Source organism: Macrobrachium rosenbergii, chromosome 31, assembly GCF_040412425.1.
Source record: "Macrobrachium rosenbergii isolate ZJJX-2024 chromosome 31, ASM4041242v1, whole genome shotgun sequence".
NCBI lineage: Eukaryota > Metazoa > Arthropoda > Malacostraca > Decapoda > Palaemonidae > Macrobrachium > Macrobrachium rosenbergii.
In genome coordinates, this window is record NC_089771.1 from 24,286,422 (window position 1) to 24,300,383 (window position 13,962).

General features: G+C 35.3%; 1 long non-coding RNA gene across 1 annotated transcript in view; it reads left to right on the forward strand.

Moving 5' to 3' along the window:
* Positions 1 to 454: 454 nt before the first annotated feature.
* LOC136855254 (uncharacterized) overlaps positions 455 to 13,962 on the forward strand; it is a 43,122-nt gene continuing 29,614 nt past the window's right edge. Inside the window, exons 1-2 of the long non-coding RNA XR_010857968.1 lie at positions 455 to 1,016; positions 11,760 to 11,890. This is a non-coding gene — a long non-coding RNA (uncharacterized lncRNA). The remainder of the gene's footprint in view (positions 1,017 to 11,759; positions 11,891 to 13,962) is intronic.

Below are 13,962 nucleotides of genomic sequence, written 5' to 3' on the forward strand. Positions count from 1 at the left end.
TTTATTCTATCTCTTCTCAGAAGCAATATGCATTTACTCTGGTGCACAAGTCATAATTAAGTTTTTTTAATGCAACAACTGTTTTCAAAAAGTTCTCTGGAAATATTCATTTGTGTCGTCATAAAAGGAACTCTTATGGAAATGAGAAAGTGCAGATTTATATATTTTTTATATTCACGTTTGGAAAGTATCGTTATTTCATTTGAAAAAAAGTACATAAAAAGTACTTTCAATTTTTATAGAGATAAAAATAATACACTGATGTCCACTGAACAGCTTGACCTATAGACATTTAACAACTGGGGCAATGGAAAGCAGAAAGTATTAACGAAAGGAAATAGCTTAGTAAATATTGAGCTATTATTATTATTATTATTATTATTATTATTATTATTATTATTATTATTATTATTATTATTATTCATAATGAACATCCTAAGAGTGTATTGGATTGTATAAACAGTTAAAGACGTCGTCACAGCGGGCAATTTTGAGTCGTATATATAAACTGTTAAAACAGAAAATAACTGAATAAATGATATATAAAATTGTTTAATTCGTAAAAAAAATAAATAATGAATATTAACAAAAATTAAGCCACAATAAAAAATAACGGGAAATACTACGTAATTTGATAAAATCACAGTCGTAAGCCATTGAACAAAAAAAAAAAGAACTTAATAAATAACAAATGAATACAGTTAGATTATTAAACAAATAAAAAAAATTAATATAAACAAAAATTAAACCACAGAAAGTCCAAAATAAGAGGAGATTTAAACATCCTACTCGTACCGCAGCTCTACTCGTACTACAGAGTAGTTTGACGCGCCGCTACCAGGGCGGCGCTGCTGCTGCTTCAGTCACCCGGGAACCGCGGGAATTGAATGAGTGTCTTGTGTCGATCCGTCAATTTTTCCGTTAATTATCGCCATAATGGCGCATTTTGCAGCTTACAATGGAAGAAAAGGACGTATAAATCTTTCCTCGAGAGAAAATGGAGTGATATTTCGTAGGTAAAAGAAGTAAATTGATTTTATTTGTCCGTAATTACATGCCGGTTAGATCTGCGGCCGGGTATACACGGTCAGGTTTACCCATCAGTTCTTCTGTCATATATCAAACTTGTCGCTAAAACTTCCTTGTAGACGACAGTTTATGGGCAGTCAGTCCATTCACCTGAACCGATGAACTGAATTCTACTGATGGAACGATTTTGTGACAGTTCGCCGCTGTATTTCGCCTGGGAAGAATCACAGCCGCTCGGACCACAAAATGAATAAACCACGTATAGGCCTAATTCATTTCATTGTTAAGCACGGTTTACACGCTACGATAAATTGTAGCGATTTATTGTAATGAAAAGGTTGTTACAATTTGTCGTTACGTGTAAACAGGAGATCGTAGCGATTTATTGGAGTTGGAACTGGATTGAGTGGTTGGTGCCAGCAGGTTCAAATCTATATGCATCGTAACGACAAGTTTGAACGTATAAACAAGGTTCCAAGATATCGTTACAATCTAACTCATCTTCAGATTGACTGCTGAAGTGTGAAGTCCTGGTGCGCAAGAGGTAATTCGAAATATAAACTTAATACACAGTGATGGCGAATTCTAAGCAAACTCCTCATGAGTTCTTAAGCTCATCTCTCAATGTAACCAACAGAGTTATATGAGAAAACACTTGTTTCTTCATTAACCAATCACGGCTCCATTTCCTTTTTGATTTTCGTTTTTTTGTTGATCTTTCTCCCACTAAACACATCCCAAATGCAGACCACCATAATGTTTCTTCCATGACGGTCAAGTAAAGACTAAAAATATTGGATTAAAAATCGTTGCATGTAAACGCTCTTTCAATCATCCAATAAATCGTTACTATCTCAGTGTTCAACAAATCGCTACAATTTATCGTAGCGTGTAAACCGTGCTTTAGACCCTGCGGCGCTACTTGTAGATCGTTGTCAGTCCAAATCATATAATAAAAAAGTAAAAAAATATATTTCCATACGATACAGACAATTTGGTACAGGCCTAGGCCAGCGTCCTTCCTTTTTATGAAAGGTGTTGCTGAAGATAGTAGGCTTCACGGTTCATTTCATAAATAACTGAACCGACCTCCAGCTCTAATTTAAACTTATTCAGTAATATTGCACGAGAATAGACATCTCTCTTTTAAAGGGCAATCTTTAGATCGTACTCTGTTGCGCCTTATTGCTTCTTTCCTATTATTAAGTGAATTGCCGTAGTTTTTCCACGTCATTGAGCCTCATGCGGGCATTGTAGGCATTGCCCAAGGTTCTTTGCAGCGTCCCTTCGGCCCCTAGCTGCAACCCTTTCGTTCCTTTTATTGTTCCTCCTTTCGTATTCTCTTTCTTCCATCTTACTGTCCACCCTCTCCCAACAATTGATTCATAGTGCAACTAGGAGGTTTTCCTCCTGTTACGCCTTTCAAACCTTTTACTGTCAATTTCCGTTTCAGCGCTGAATGACCTCATAGGTCCCAGTGCTTGCCCTTGGCCTAAATTCCTATATTCAATTCAATTAATTTCCGCAGCAGCTAGTCTATATAGCTCCACCTCCTTATTGATAGTCTTACTGACAGTTCTACTCATTTTATGTGGACGCTCATCCGTCGAACTGTCGCAGGTGAACTGACAGGTTAACCTGGTCGTTTACCCGGCCTGTCTTGTTAGGCTTAAATACGCCATCCCTATGAAAATGTCTTATATTTTCAGTATACTATTATGTCTTGTAATTGCAATGGCGATTTAAAATCCGAAATCTTAGCGTCATTAATCTTATGTATACTATTTATTATAAATCAAAATCTGGTTCGTTATTCAAATCGCTTAGGAGTAAGTAGGCAGGCCTAGTCCTATAGGTAACAAGTTGTGTCAACAAGTCTCGTCATTTAAACATGTTACTGTAATGCGTAAAAGACACCTACTGTATGTTGTCAGTCGTTAATATTCTTTGCTGTATGTAGGCTACGTACGCCTGTAGGATACAGTCTATGCCATCAGTTTTACAGTTTTAGACAGTTTTCATCAAATGTGGGGTGCTACTTTGGCTTGTTATCTACGCGTCACCTACTCCGAGGTGCTAGTACTAAACGGAAGCTCCTTGGGACGTCGTGTTTAGTACTAGCCCCTCGGGGATTAAAGTATTATATACACCAATTTCGATATTGTGTGGTCGACAAATTATATTAATAGACGATATCTTCGCGCGGCCGTCTGCTTTACAATTACCATACGGTGTGTAGCACTAACTTCCGTGACGTTACACTTGTTGCGCAGAGAACAGGGCTACACAAACTGTGTATAAAACTTCCGTTTAATTATTTGATAAGAATAAAAATAGTCGTATTTTTAATATATATAAAAAGTCTTGTTTAATTTATGATACCACAAAACGATAGGTCTCATAGAGTGATGATAGCAAGCAGCAGTTGAGTAGCCTAGGCTAGATCTATGCCCACCAACTACTCATGCGGTAAAATGATATATCATTTAAATCTTATTCTAAGTAAAACCTAAATTCGAATAAATAAAATTCCCTCTATGGCAAAAGTTATCGAATTATCATGCCAAGAAAAAAAACAGTTTTTCAGAATGGTAACAAGGTAAAGAATCTTGGGCAAACTAACGCTAGACCTATGCATATTGATTCTGCAATATCTTTATTGTTTTGTTCCTTCTTTAAGTACAATTTTATTCCAAAATTACTTACTTTTTATAGTTGTCTTTACTTAACAGTTCTCTCGAAGTATCGTTCTAATGAATTAGAATAGTAAGAAATGACTACTGGGCTCATCTGTCGTTGGTTTGTTAATAAGAGGTTGAGAAAGACGTGAAAAAATCATGTTTTGCTAAACGTGTTTTCAACACTTTAACTGTATTGTGCATTGATGATTCATTTGCCTGTAATAAAATAGCATATTCTTATAAATATTAAACGAGAGAGAGAGAGAGAAAGCAAGGCGCTTACTTAGTGTTAAATGTGTTTTCAGAACTTATATTACTCGGCAAAGACAGCTTTTCGTTGGGGCAATGACTAATTTACCTGTAATAAAAAAACATTCTGGATTCCACAAAAATGATAATTAAACCAGATGCAAAATAAGAGAGAGAGAGAGAGAGAGAGAGAGAGAGAGAGAGAGAGAGAGAATAAGGTACTTCTTATGATAATTAAACCTCAGGGTACTATGTGCTGTTCCGGGTGTCCATTATGGTTGCCCAAGGTTTAAATTGAACCCCATCCCCTCTCCCCATTCAGAAGGCTCTTTTCAATCCCATGACACCTCAGGTCAAAGGCAATGCAAGGAAGACTCATTCAACAGTTTTACAGTAATAGGTATGAAAGACAATATAAGACTTCTAATGCTGGACAGTTCGATAACGTACGATAGTAGAGGCTGATGCTTTGCAAAGTAGCACATTTATTTCAAAGGAGCAGGAACTAATGCTCCTGATGATCGTTCCTTGTTGATTATTAGTCTAAGATTCATCTCTGTACACAGTAAATCATACAAACAATGCCTTACTTCTTGTTTGTTAATGATTATGCTTCTGATTGCTCTGAAAACAAAGCGTCGAGCTGAAAGTGGTCTCGACTAGTGTCAGGTATTAAAGAATAATTAAGTAATTTTACACGTGAAGAAAACATCGATGCCTAGTGCTGAAGGAAAAACAAAAATATATTTTAAAAAAATAAACGGGAAAAACAATCTTTCCCCCCTTCACTCGAATGAAAAGCAGGGAGGAAAGTCAAACGAAGACTTAGGCCTAGGGTTGGTAACAGTTTCCCAGCAGGAAACAGTAAGTGGGAGATATTCCAGAAACATTACACAGAGTTCCTTTATTTCTCGCAGTTCGGTTTCCAGGTCTTTATCACGGGGTTATTTTGCAAGTCAGTAAACTATGCGCATATAAGCGAGTTACTTAAGCGTTGCAACTTTTTTAAGTAAGGTGTGTTACGAGTATCAAGTGAGACTTGGAGAATGCTGTACTTGAGCAGCTAGTTACAGAAAGTTCCTGAAAATGAAATTATTACAGTATTAAATATTTTGTATTGTTGATTATGAATGTGTGTGTGTGTGTGAGAGAGAGAGAAAGAGAGAGACACACACACCACACAGAGATAGGTCATTGGCCTATTCAACTGGTTTCACTCTCTCATCTACTCATATTTCATTCAAGAACCTTCTTCTTTTGCTTTCACGTGACTCGGAGATGTAAACAGTAGAACGAAGACTTTTTTTTTTTTTTGTATATTCCTGGCGGTGTCATGAAAGTTCACGAAGTACAAGAGTCGTGAAATATGATAAAAAAAAAAAACTCATTTGAACATTATGAGGTAACTTGATAACGACGGTAGTTCTCTCTCATACTTGGCATGAGGTGTTCATGTGAATGACTCATGATATTGTGGGTAAAAATGACAAGAGATTGCTGAGTATTTGACAGATACTGGTCTATTAACTTACGTAAACTGCAGGCGAAATCTATGGAATTACGGAAAATACGTAGACTCAGAAATGACATCGTATACCAACAAATTACAAATTCATTAAATTTTCAATTTACATCTTAGAGTATTACACCAGATTTTATGAGATTTTCAGTTTTCAAGACATGATTGTCCCTAAACGCAAAAGTATTAATAATTTAAAACAAATAAAGTGCAGTTGTATATTTGTATACGTCAGATCCTAAGACCAAACTGGCCGAGTTGTGCCAGTGAGACGTCTTGCCCAAAATAAAAATCGAGAATTGTAAAACTGATTTCTTATCGCTAGACCAATGGATGATTATTTAAATATATTACGTGTAGCGAGATATGTGGCTCTCAAGACCTTGATATGTCTGTTTTATAAACTTGGTTCGAGAATGCCTGTTTGTTGGGTTCTAAAGGACTTTGGTCTCTTGGGAGGTAGGGGAAAAAAAAAGACGAGATTTAGCTTTTGTTAATCTTGCAAACTAAAGCCTATCGTAGGCCTACGAGTGATTTCATTGTCGTTAATGTTGTTTTGGTTGAGATTCTGCACTACAGTGTTACAGTACCACCTGAATACAGGTTCATTCCTCCTGTATTGTTCGGTCTGTCATGTGCTACTCATTAGACCGATATCTTGTCATAAAAACAAGGACACGGCTCTTTGAAAATAGCGAATCCTATTTGTTCTCCCTTGAAGTGTTTCTGAAAGAATAGATGCTTACCACTCCCAGAGATATCAGGATATTAGGATGATTTAATTTCCTTAGCCCTACAGATAGTTTATTGTTTATACTTTTGATTTATTATATTACGGAAACAAAGTAATCTCGATCGTTAGAAACTTGTGGATTTATTTTGTGAGCTTAGGGTTAAATATTAGTTTTATAGGGTAGCTGAGAGAGAGAGAGAGAGAGAGAGAGAACCGTTTCTGAGACAGATTAGTAATCAATGCTGTATGAGGATTTTGAGTAGACTACGGATAAACTCAATGATGTTGATCTCGTATACTCAATGAGTCTAAAATGGCAGAGTCTATTTTGTCATCCGGGAAGCTTTTCATTTGTCGTTTATGTGTGTGTGTGTGCGTGTGTGTGTTTTGACGTAATGGAATAGAATGGGAGAACGTTATCTTACGATGCGTAAGAGATGTACAGATGAGAAAACGGTTAGACTAACTCGTTTTCCTGCAGTCCACTAAAGGCCTTGGATTTTACGCCCCAGGGAGAGACCTGTCATTATCATCCATCAGGTTCTGTGGCCTTTCCCTTTTTGTTTTTCAGCAAAGGGAAAATCTATAGGTCCAGATCTCCTGTCGCGATAGAATTATACTGGTCTGAACTAGACCGAGCCAGTACGACGGCCGGCAGAACCCAGGATCTGCTATGCAAGGACACTAGACCTCGTGTACAGAGACCCTTTAGCCTTAGTACCATGATGGCTAAACTACGCTAAACTGTCCTTTTTGCAAGAGGATACTCTAACTGTATCAAGCACATATCCCGCAGAATCTAGGTCACAACGCAGAGCACGGGCAACAAACGGTCAATCAAGGACGACGAAGGATAATTTTCTCAATTTTCTCATCTGTATATAAGCGTCCGCGACTGGATAAATAGTTGGCTGGTTGTGTGGGAACAGCAAAATCAAGGGCCAACTTCCTCCTTATCTTGGGTCTAGAATTCCACTTCCTTTTCATAATTTGTATTTTGGTAAGCAGTTTGAAGTGGTTAGAGTTCATGATATGATATCTACTTGATGTTTTTAATGTGTGTGTGTGTGTTATTTTTATAAATGAATCAGTTTCAGTGGCCTATTTAGCAGTCTTGCTACTAAAAGTTTATGCACAATCAGAAAACCGCCTATATTTAGCAACGTAAAGGGAACACAAGCAAAATCATCTTGCGTCATAGATACGAATCGCAAGGACGCTCACTACACACACACACACACACACACACACACAGATAAAAAAAGTCTACGATGTGTATAACCTAGTACTAGCAGGTCGGCACGCCATTCCCACGTGATGGTCTGGGAAGTCAGTATTGCCAGATCTCCTTGAACGCGAGACCTTCCTGTTGTCATGTTTACGTTTCAGCATGGCGTGCATTTTCTACGCTAGAATTTTTTTTTGGTGGGGTGGAGGTTCACTTTTATGTTCCGCATTGACCCAAATATACTGAAATATCATAGAAGCAAATAGATTAAGTTATGATCTTGAACCTTGATAAATAAAACAACATAAAACTACTGATGACTTCGTAACTCTTTTATCGATCTATCTGCAGAGCGAAACTGATTTTCATGAAAATATCTTAAATAGATGTATTTCCCTCGATCTATTTACATTAACCCGTGCTCTCTCTCTCTCTCTCTCTCTCTCTCTCTCTCTCTCTCTCTCTCTCTCTCTCTCCACTTAAAGACTTTCACCCCCTCTGAAGAAATGTTTTCTTAAGTGACGAGGCAGAATTTTGCTTTTATTCAAGAAAAAAGTAAAAGCTCTGTATTGTTGTGTAGCCCAGACAAGGGTACTTCAAAGGGTGTTAGCATTTACTGCCTTGTAAATTTTGTTTAATTTTGTTTTTAATTTTTTTATTTCAAGTTGTGTGGTTGACAAGGTGGTGTTTGGAAAGGAGGCTGTGATTGAGTGAATATTAACGAAAGTGGTAAGACTGAAATGTATGTTAGGGTTTGAAAAATGTTGTATTTTATCTTCGTTCGTTGAAAGCAGTATCTCAGAAACAATGCATTAAATGAACGATATATAGTTATAAATACAAAGATAATAATGTCTGTTAAATGGGATGCCTGTTTCATTTGAGTTAATTTGTGTCGAATATTAACGTAAAATGGGGAAAAAATTACAAATTTTGTAAACTCAGATTGTGCAGCCACCCCACTTAACGGGACTTGTTTAAGCGAGGGCCTAATAATAATATATAATAATATGTTAATAGCCAGTCTTCTCTGAATATTTATCTTGACAGTTAGATTGATTTAAAATAGACCATATATATATATATATATAATATATATATATATATATATATATATATATATATATATATATATATATATATAATATATCAAGGTGAAGCAGTCATAAGTTGATTATCCAAAAGTAAAATGATAATAATTCCAAAACAGTTTTTAAAATCAGAGCAAGGTTGAAACTTGCTGTTTATAGAAATCAGTACTAAAATAATCGTCCTTGCCTTTCATATACGATTGGTAGTGCACATAAGAATAATGTGCTCACCTCGTGTTGGCAACACTGACGATACCACGTTCTGCCTTCATGTTTGTAAACATTTGTTAAAACCAATGGCAGCTTAGCGTTTGTTTATTGGCATGTTTTTTTTCTTTCGTGTGGGTTTATAATGCATGATGAAAGTTTTTTAAAGGTTGCTTATATATATACATATATATACATATTTATGTATATTAACTACCTAGAGTTTCTTCAAATGTAGTTTATTCATTTTCATTTTTTAATATTTTCCTTTAGTTTCTCCATAATTCCCCCTCTTTAATTTTAATTTAATCATTACAGTAATCATCGCCTTTGTTATTGTCACCAAAATATCATCAATATCATTATTATAATTATGATTACTATCCTACTTAAGAGTACGATACTATTGCATCATGTCAGTTTGCAAACTTAACTCCCTACAGCAACTGCACTCCTTAGTTGCATCATATCTACCTAGGTACGCTAGTGAACGCCACCACCAAGAGGTTGGCCTTTCTCTCTCTCTCTCTCTCTCTCTCTCTCTCTCTCTCCTCACGTGTCCGAGGCGTGATTTTGCTAAGGTTGGATGTTCCTTGTCATCAGAGAAGTTGGCGGCTGATTTCTCCTTGTTTATTCGTCTTGATTCGCTCGAATTTCTTGTTTATCTCCAACATTGGCGGGTCGAAATTCACCGAATTCAGTGCTGGATGATGTTAGTTGAATTCTGTTACGACTATGAGACAGTTAGGTTAATAATTATGTTTATTACGACAAATGTACGAAGGAACAAACGTTAGGTCGAAATGTTTTGCTTAGCTTCTATTAGACACTCGAAAGAATCGTCATTCTTTTGCTTAGATTCTTTCTGTAGTTCAGACGTGGACGTTGATATCAAATAGATTATTATTATAATTTGGAATTAACATCTTGCTGTTGTTCAGTTGCAGATGGTGATATAAAAAAATAATTATTATTCTGATTTGCAGCCACAATTGTTCCAAGGTCGTTGAACTTCAAGTTATCATTTTGTAGTTATCAGTCTCAGGGCCTGATCAGTCTCTCAAAGAGTGACGATAGACGAAAACTTATTAAAAAAATGTTACGAAGACTTATGAAATGATAATTTTTGGATGTCTTTTCAATTAAAAGGTGGTAAGTGAAAGAGAAACTAGACTTACAATATATAAAAAATAAACTCGGACGTTTATAACATACGAGTACAGTGAAAAAAGTTTTTTTTTCTTTCCGATGTATGGATATATATGATGTACAATAGGAATATTATTATATAATGACGATCATTATAGCGTTTTAAATGTAACAAGGACAGTCTGAATCAAGAATGAAATATATATTATAAAAGGAAAATGAATAAGTCTAGATAGATACATTGTGAGCATTTATGAGTATTTAATGACTAAATATATAATAATACATTAAAATAGGCCTATTATGAATAGTTACTCGCGACCTTATTACTTACACCTACTTATGACTTATGGAGTCACAATTTATGTGCAGTTGATAGCTTTAGCTCACGCCGTATCTGCCCTTACGTCACGAGTTAAGTGTGCAACTTGAGAAGATTCTCAGGTTGCAAGTTGCACACTTAGCTCGTTGACGTAAGTGCTCATGCTCAGGTTGAAAAATAGAAGGTCGTAAGTGATATGGGAGCTATACATTTAGGTCGTGACGTCACTGCTGGTACGTTACTTCAAGATATGGGCCTAGATGTCATTGTTGATGCTGAATTTGTTGACATATCGAAGTTGTAGACCTGGCTAACGACTCACTGTTGCAACTTAAAGTTTTGATGCTCAAAGTTGTAGGCCTATGCGAAGGCATGGCTATTTCTTCTCCTAGTGGTAGACCTACCACATGACCAGACCTATCTTATGACGTAACTCTTCGTACTCAAAGCTGTAGACCTGTCTCATGACGTAATTGTTCGTACTCAAAGCTGTAGACCTACCTTATGAACGAGCCTTGTAGACTTATCTCATGACGTCTCTGCTCCTACTCAAAACTGTAGACCTGTCTCATATGACGTCTCTGCTCCTACTCAGAGTTGTAGCCTAGACTCAAAACTGTAGACCTATCTCATATGACGTCTCTGCTCCTACTCAGAGTTGTAGACTCAAACCTGTAGACCTATCTTACATGACGTCTCTGCTCCTACTCAGAGTTGTAGACTCAAAACTGTAGACCTATCTCATATGACGTCTCCGCTCCTACTCAAAGTTGTAAACTCAAAGCTATAGACCTACTCATATCTTTGCTCCTACTCAAAGTTGTAGCCTGAAAGTTGTACACCTGTCTCATGACGTCTCTGCTACTATCCAAAGTTGTAGACTGAAAGCTGTAGACCTGTCTCATATGATGTCTCTGTTCCTACTCAGACTCGTAGACTTAAAGTTGTAGACCTGTCTCATGGCACCTCTACTCCTACTCAAAGCTGTAACTTAAAGTTGTAGACTCAAAGCTGTAGACCTACCACAGGACATCTCTGCTCCTATCCAAAGTTGTAGACTCAAAACTGTAGACTTATCTCATATGACGTCTTTGCTCCTACTCAGAGTTGTAGACTCAAAGCCGTAGACCTATCTCATAACGTCTGTGCTCCTACTCAAAGTTGTAGGCTCAAAGCAGTAGTCTCAAAGTTGTAGACCTAGCTCAAGTGACGTCTCTGCTCCTACTCTAAGTTGTAGACTCAAAGCAGTAGACTCAGAGTTGTAGACCTAGCTCGCACGTTGCAAGGTATGTGAGCTTAGTCACGGAGCCGCCTGCAGCTAGCTCATTATTACACGTGTTTTCTATGGCCTGTGTGTATGCAGGGATTAAGTATATAGTCTTTCATCCTAAGGTGAGGGAGAACTTGTTCGAGCAGTCTCCTTCATGGTTTACAGACCCCAGGTTTATATTTTTCTTTGTGTTTTATATTCGGTTTAATATATTTCTTTTGTGGTCTTATTTTTAGTCATTTCTGTGCTTGTGTTTAAGAGTATGTCCTTTCTTTCTGCAGCCCAGGTTCGAAGGAGAACAAGAGGGAGGAAGAGAAGATAGGAGAAATGTGATAAAGAGGAGAAACGGAAGGAAAGCGAGAGAGAGATAGATAACTACACGAGATACCTTAAGGTTGGCGCTGCATCTGAGGTAGGCCTATGATTTCTAAACTCATATATTCTTAATTATTTTTTTAAATTCTACAATGTTATTTTAAATATAATTTCAAATGTAATTTAAATGTAATTTCAAATGTAATTTCGAATATAATTTCAAATTCAATTTCAAATGTAATTTTAAATGCAGTCTTAAATGCCTGATTATTAAACCCTTTGGTAAAAGGTCTGAAGAATATTTTTTACATATTTCAATATTAATTCAGTAGCTATAGATGAATTTATTTATCTTTTTTTTTTTTGTTGAATTCTTACTATTGAAGGCGTTACTTAGGCCTACCATTAACATTTAATACCGAAAATATATGAAAAAATTATGAATATGATTCAAAAGCAAGATTTTTCAATACGAAGGTTGATCTTCAGATAATGAACAGCTGTCTTAGAGTAACCCGGAAAATTCACTATAATCTTTAGTTTCTATTTTAAATCGCCTTTGAATATTTAGTGCAGAATATGATTTCCATTTTTTAGTGATGTTAATGCAGGTTCTAAGTTGATTATAGAAACAGTGTTATTACATATTATTATAATGCTCCAGACATCAGTTCTATCTGATTTTTCGCTTAAGCTTGCATAACGAACATTACGCTTTTGGTGAGGCCTAAGTAAATGTCTATGTTGATTTATTCCGGCAGTTGTTCTGCTGTTTAACTTTTATCGTTAAATATATATACATACACACACATATATATATATATTTATATATATATACAGTATATATGTATATACTGTATATACATATATATTCGTATATATAAATATATATATTATATATTTTTATATATAATATATATAAATACACACACACACACACACACACACATATATATATATATATATATATATATATATATATATATATATATACAGTATATATTTATATTTATATACATATATATATTTATATATAAACTGTATGTGTGTGTAGGTACGTATATACGTACGTGTGTGTGTGTGTGTGTATATAATTACGAACTCTATTAATATTCATCATCTCCATGCGGGCGAGTATCGAGGAGCACTAGCCTTTGTGTACACAGATCCAGCGTTCAGCACCAATGGCTGACTATTTTACTTTTCTTCCTGTATGTAGACGCCACATCTTCCCTTTTTTTGAAAATGTAAATTCATAAAATGTAAAATAATACCAACCGTAACTCTGCAGTGGAATAACGGGGTTATTATTATTATTATTATTATTATTATTATTATTATTATTATTATTATTATTATTATTATTATTATTATTCAAAATGTCCTGATTTCCATTTGGTCTCGCTCTACAAATTCGTATTTTGGGTAACATTTACAAATTATATTAGGTAATAATATCATCTATGGTAAAATACTCTGAAGTGGAATAAAGAATTATTATTATTATTATTATTATTATTATTATTATTATTATTATTATTATTATTATTATTATTATTGTTGGACGGCTGCATAATTCGAGTTAATTTCATGTTGATTCTTCTTAAATTTCCTGATAATTCTTTACTCTTTCCAAGTCAATATTTGACATAAGTTGGCCAGTTGTCATGTTTTGATAAAGAGAAATACATGAGCAGCTTATTTCTCCTTACCAAAATATGAACACGGGTCAGTTATTATCCAGTATTAAAGTGGAAGAGTAAATAATTACAAGAAAACTCAGTCTCAGCATAAAATTAACTCTAATGATGCAGCCACCGTATTTAACAGAACCCGTTTAAGAGAGGGTCTTCTTCCTTCTTATATTATTATCATTTTTATCTAATTTAGTAATGTGTTAATTTATATTTTCCTTTCCTAATAACTGATCTCATCTTTCTGCATTTTCTGTTACCTTCTGTTACTTCTTTCAAATGAACACCGAGTTCTTTGTAAGCGTCTTGAACTTCAAGACAATGGCTCCTTTTGTGGGCTCGTTCCATATGAATAGGGTTCATCTTATTATTATTATTATTATTATTATTATTATTACGTTCCACCTAAGACGTTCATAGCATCGACGAGGCAAAACGCAGTTGTCTCCCTTGCCACATAATTTTTCATTACTAA